Genomic DNA, 6,397 nt, shown 5'->3' with positions numbered 1-6,397 from the left:
ACCGACGTATCATCTTCAGAGTCGGGGTAGCGTAAGCCGGAAGATACCCATGGGGTGTACGAAGGTCCTTCACTCGCCCTCCTGTCTCCCATTCCTAGAAGAAAGGCCGAAACCATTCCCTGCAGGAGAGTACCCAAGGAGGAGCCCTCTCTTTCCAGAGGTTTGCGATTTTAGCTTTCAAGAAGGTGTTCACTAAGAACACCACAGGGTTCACCATAGACAAACCCCCAAGTCTCCTCGTGCGGTACGTAACCTCTCTCTTGACCAGGTTCAGCCTATTCCCCCATAACAGCTGGAAGAACAGGCTGTAGATCCTAGTATAGGAAGCCTCTGGCAAGATACATACACTGCCCAGGTAGATGAACAAAGGTAGCAGGTACGATTTGATCAGGTGTACCCTTTCCCTTAAGGTTAAAGACCAACCCTTCCACTGGTCCACCTTCCGAGTGGCATCCTGGAGCCTACCATCCCAGTTTTTAGTGGGGTAATCACCCTTGCCAAATGTAATGCCTAGGATTTTTGCCGAGTCTTGGGGCCCTGGAAGGGTGTCCGGGAGATCAAACCTGGGATCTCCCCCTCCCAGCCAGAGACTCTCACACTTGTCCTGGTTGATGCTGGACCCAGATGCCTCTGAGTAGCGGTCCACCTCCGACATCACCACATCGACCTCCTCTCTCGAGGACACAAAGATAGTGACATCATCAGCGTACGCCACCACTCTCAGGGTGGCTTCTGGCTCCTCCAGGCTCATCCCGACCCCTGCCAATGGTCCACAACCAACCCTCCTAAGGAAAGGGTCGATCGCGAACACATACAACAGTGGGCTCAAAGGACAGCCCTGGCGAACACCAGACCCAACCTCAAAAGAGCGGCCAGACCAACCGTTCACCAGCGGGAAACTCTCTGCCCCTGCATACAAGATCTTAAGCCAATTGACAAAAGTATCTGGTAGGCCATATCTCAGAAGGACAGACCAGAGGTACTCGTGGTTCACCCGATCAAATGCTTTGGCCTGATCCAGGGACAGCAAGTACCCCTTCCAAAGACCCGCACCACTCCGCTCCACTGCCTCCCTGACACCAAGGACAGCACTTAAGGTGCTTCGGCCTGGAACAGAGCAGTGTTGAGCCCCCGAAAGGAGTCGGGGCGCAAACTTCACCAACCGATTAAACAGTATCTTGGCCAGAATCTTCCTGTCCGCATTGAGAAGAGCTATGGGCCTCCAATTCTCAATACGGCTCGAATCTTTACCCTTTGACAGAAGAATCAGGGCTGACCTCCTCATTGACCTCGGCAGAGTGCCCGAGGAAAGACACTCATTGAAGACCTCGGTCAAGAGGGGAACCAAGAGGTCCCTGAAGGTCTTATACCACTCAGATGTTAAGCCATCTGGACCTGGCGACTTCTTCAGGGCAAGCCCTTCAATCGCCAGTCTAACTTCCTCTTCCCTGATCTCTTCTGCCAAAACATCAAGAGAGGAGTCTACCCCTGGCTCAGGAATGGTTTCAGCCAGGAAACCCGACATCACATCTCGATCTAGATCCTTCCTCCCCAAGAGGTGTGAGTAAAAGGATCTGATGACCTCCAGGATCCCTGATCTGGACCGGTTCAGAGATCCCGTACTATCAACCAGTCCAGTCACGATCTTACTATTCACTGACATCTTACAGTTTCTGTAGGGGTCGGGCGAGCGGTACCTCCCGAAATCCCTCTCAAAAACTAAAGATGCGTGCCTATCATACTGACACCTCATGAGCAAGGCTTTCACTCTGGAGATCTCCTCTCTACTACCTCCAGTCGAGACGAGATGCTCGAGTTTCCTCCTCAGGCCCTGATACACACGATATCTATTCAGGGACCTGAGGCTTGAGAGCTGGCGGAAGAACCTCGCAACTCGCTTCTTGAATATCTCCCACCACTCTGACTTACTACTACATAGGCCCAGTAGAAGTACCTGACTCTGAAGAAAATCCTCAAAGGATTGTCTTACCTCTGCTTCTTCCAGGAGGGACGAATTCAGCCTCCAGTAGCCTCTACCCATCCGGGGGGTCTCTGAAACATTCAGGGAAAACAAAATTAGACAGTGGTCGGAGAACTCCACCTCAACCACGGACACTGCGGAAGAGACTGCTTCCTCCTTTAAATAAATATACCACATACACTAATTGAGCACAACTTCCTAATGCGAAAAAATTCCTTTATTATTTAAAAATTAATAAAATAGAGATGTCAACAACATAAAGAATGAGGGAAAAGGTGATGACAGTACAACAATCCAGGGAAGACACAATATGAATAACAAGAATAATGAGTAAAGAAATATTACATGTATAAAGGACACAGGTTCAATCAATAGTACAAATAACAGGATCCCAAGAAAAATACCTCTCAAAAATCCATAAGTGCATTAGTGCATGTGAGGCTAGCCGTCTAAACACAATTGGGACCTGTAAACGTTACACTCCTATGATTGCCACCAGCCCAAAAAGACATACAAATATTAGTCAAATCTTACCCATATTGCTGCTTCCCTGGCACACCCCGACGCGCGTTTCGCAGATGACCACTTTATCAAGGCATGCCCCTTGATAAAGTGGTCATCTGCGAAACGCGCGTCGGGGTGTGCCAGGGAAGCAGCAATATGGGTAAGATTTGACTAATATTTGTATGTCTTTTTGGGCTGGTGGCAATCATAGGAGTGTAACGTTTACAGGTCCCAATTGTGTTTAGACGGCTAGCCTCACATGCACTAATGCACTTATGGATTTTTGAGAGGTATTTTTCTTGGGATCCTGTTATTTGTACTATTGATTGAACCTGTGTCCTTTATACATGTAATATTTCTTTACTCATTATTCTTGTTATTCATATTGTGTCTTCCCTGGATTGTTGTACTGTCATCACCTTTTCCCTCATTCTTTATGTTGTTGACATCTCTATTTTATTAATTTTTAAATAATAAAGGAATTTTTTCGCATTAGGAAGTTGTGCTCAATTAGTGTATGTGGTATATTTTGGTAGTCTCTTGAGTTTTCCTTGTCATATTGGTATTGACTATTTGCAGGGTATACTTTTTTGCACATGCGATTTATTTAGCTTTTTCCCTGTATATTGGAATTATTGTTGTATTAAAAAACTCCTTTAAATAAAACCTGTCTAATCTAGACCTGCAGCTACCTCGATGATAGATGAAACCCGCGTGGCCCGAGGGTGTCCGGATGTGAGCATCCTCTAGGCGAGCTTCCCTAACTATACTAATCAGGGCCATACTATCATAAGCCAGCTTGTCTTTGGCGCCTCTCCTGTCCTGAGACCTCGTGATAGTGTTGAAGTCTCCACCAAAGATCACCTGCCGACTCGTAAAAAGAAAGGGCTTAATCCTCATGAAAAGGCTTTTACGGTCCCACTTAGTTTGTGGGGTATAGATGTTAATGAGCCGGAGCTCTTGCCCCCTCATGAGGACATCCAAGATCAGGCACCTCCCCATTTCTAACTCAATAACCCGTCTGCATTCTACAGGAGCGGTAAAAAGGACCGCCACCCCACTATACGGCTCAGCCGCAAGAGACCACTGTGAAGGCCCATGCCTCCACTCTCGCTTGGCTTTTACTAGCAAGGCTTGATTTGTCAACCTGGTCTCCTGCAAAAACAAAATGTCGGCGTTAATACGACCGAGAAAATCAAAGGCTGCGAATCTAGCCGTATCCGACTTAATGCTGGCACAGTTAATGGATGCCAGAGTCAATGGGGTGAGTGCCGCCATCATGGGTGATTGAGTTGGACAGCCTTGTCTCTTTATTTCCTACCCTTCTTTTTACCACCTTCCCCATCAGAAGAAGATCCTTTTTCCTTCTCTTTAACCCGCTTTAAAGATGCAGACATATCCATACCCAGATCCTTATCTCCTGACCCAGGGGCCACCTGGCCTCCCAAGGAAACTGCCTCAGAAGGAACAGGCTCGGCACCTCCTGGAGACCTCACCGTCTCCAAAATCAGTCCCTCAGCCTCGGCTTTGCCTAGGGCCTGATACCTATTGGACAGAACGATCAGAGGGGGGTCAGTCAGGCTTTCCTTTGGCACTTGGCCCGCAACACCGGAGGACAAAGAAGAAGATGCCCAAGGCCCCTTCTGGCTTTGCCTCCTACTGTCGCACTTACGTTTTTCATTTTGCACTTTCCTACCGTCCTCATCCAAACTTTCATATTGGGAGGAACTGGAGGAAATGGCTCTCTTTGCCTCCTCTTTACGAAGTCTCCTTATCTCTTCATCTAACTCGGTATCCCCCAGAGCCTCAGCTGTTCCCTCTAAGCCGGCATCTGGAGCAGGACCACTGACTACTCCTGCCACCAGGGAACTTCCCAGGTCCCTGCTCCTTCTGCACTTCTCCTCTCGCCTGAGCTTAGAGGGGGTCTTGTTTTTTACCTTCTTCACTGGCACTAGTGCCCCTTCTCCTCTGCTGGTCCCCTCCCCAGGTGAGGCAACAACAAGGCTCTCCCCATCTTGGGCGGCCGCAGCATTGGAGAATGAGCGTGGACACCTGCTAAATGGGTGACCAAGGTCACCACACAGGTGACAGCGAATCCGGCCACAGGCGGCAGCCAGATGACCCTCCGCACCGCACAATGCACAAATCAGCTTAGTGCAGTTTGCACTAAAGTGGGTGGGATCCCCACACCTGTGACACAGCTTCGGCTGCCCCTGGTAAAAGACTTGGATCCTATCGCGTCCGAGGAAGGCAACAGATGGAATGTGTGCGACAGTGTTGCCTGAACGACGGAGGCGAACGGAAAACGTCCAGGCTCCGGACCAAATACCATGCTCATCCAGATTTTTCTTGGGGATGTCCGTCACCTCCCCATACCTGCCTAGCCAGGTCATGATGTCATAGCAAGAAAGCGACTCGTTGCGTGTCAGAACGGTCACTTTCTTGACTGAACTCTGACAGGATACCGCCTTTACAGGGAAATCCCGCCACACGGGCTCATCCTTCACCAGCTCGTGATTAGACCAGAAGAGCTCAAGTCCCTCTGGCTTCACAAAGCTGATGTCGAATTCAGAGGTACCGTAGGGGTGGATCAGAGCAAAGATGTCATTCGCCCTGAATCTCATCTGGAAGAGAAGCTCCACCACCTTTGCCCTGGATGGGCACGCATCACTGCCTCTCCATACCAGACGGGCCACGTTCCTACGGCCAACCTCCTGCCCGGGTGTCGGAAGGGACCAGACCACTTCCCCATTATGCTCTCGGAATGCCCCAAGCCCATGTCTTTCTATATAGAAGGACAGGTCGACCTCCCGCCCCTCTACTTGGAGCGTTCTGTCTCCTCTCCTCAACGCCTCCAGGAGGTGTCGTTGCAAGTTACCTTCTCCTGGATTAAGAGATGAGGATCCCCTAGTTCCCCTCGTTCCCCCAGCAGCGACGTTGGCATAGCTCCTCACTGGAGCGGCCACCACTGGGGGGGCAGCCGGACCATCCCCACTCCCCCCAACAACCACAGAAGAAACAATAACACCAGCATTAATCATTCCCTGCCTAGCTGGGCTGGACTGGCCTACCTGTAGTCTGGCTGGCTTTATTACATTACTACTGGATATATTAGTAGTAGCTCTGGCATTAGCAGTGGCATCCTTGGCATCCCTGGGCACATTTGACTGGGCAACCGTCTTCCCCTTAACATGGGGAGATGCAGCATTGCCACCTGTCCGGCCCTCAGCCTCAGCCAGCACCTCTGCCTCAATCTCCTGCACCGCCTGAAGCATGGCTTCATTAATGTTATGTCCATTGGTGTGCACCTGCGGCACCAGACAGGCACCTGACTTAGTGACAGTCTCTTTACTGCTTGCTCTGCCCCCAGCAGTAAGATTATCACTGGCACTTGTGCCTTCTCCTGAAGCCTGGACACTCCTCCCTTTGCCTGCAGAGGAGCGTCCTACAGCTCCAGATCCAGCGGAACGATCGCCCACAATTTTAATGCCCGACCGCCCGGGCAATGTGCCAGCCGCTGGCACTGGGACACTCCTCCCTTTACCTGCAGAGGAGCGCCCTGCACACGTCACCTCAGCCACCAAACTGTCCGGCCCCCCGGCCGCTCCTACACCGTTACCGACCTCACTACCCTGACCAGCGAGGCCGGCACTCTCCGCCATCTTGGTTGTACTCTTACTGGCTTTCTGGCCCCGCTCCACAGTAGCAGAAGTGGGGACAGTCAGATTACCAGTATCTGCACCCTGAGACGACTTTCCAGCCGCCCCAGACTGCACAAAGGGAACATACACAAGGTTCACCTGCTCTGCTGGCTTCTTCCTCTTTTTTCTGCCTTTTTTCTTCTTTTTAATTAACCTCTCCATCCCCAGGTCATCTCCAAAGCTGAAGTTCTCCATGTGCACTGGGGATTCA

This window comes from Dendropsophus ebraccatus, chromosome 1 (genome assembly GCF_027789765.1).
Source record: "Dendropsophus ebraccatus isolate aDenEbr1 chromosome 1, aDenEbr1.pat, whole genome shotgun sequence".
Lineage (NCBI taxonomy): Eukaryota > Metazoa > Chordata > Amphibia > Anura > Hylidae > Dendropsophus > Dendropsophus ebraccatus.
Note: the sequence above shows the minus strand (reverse complement) of the source record.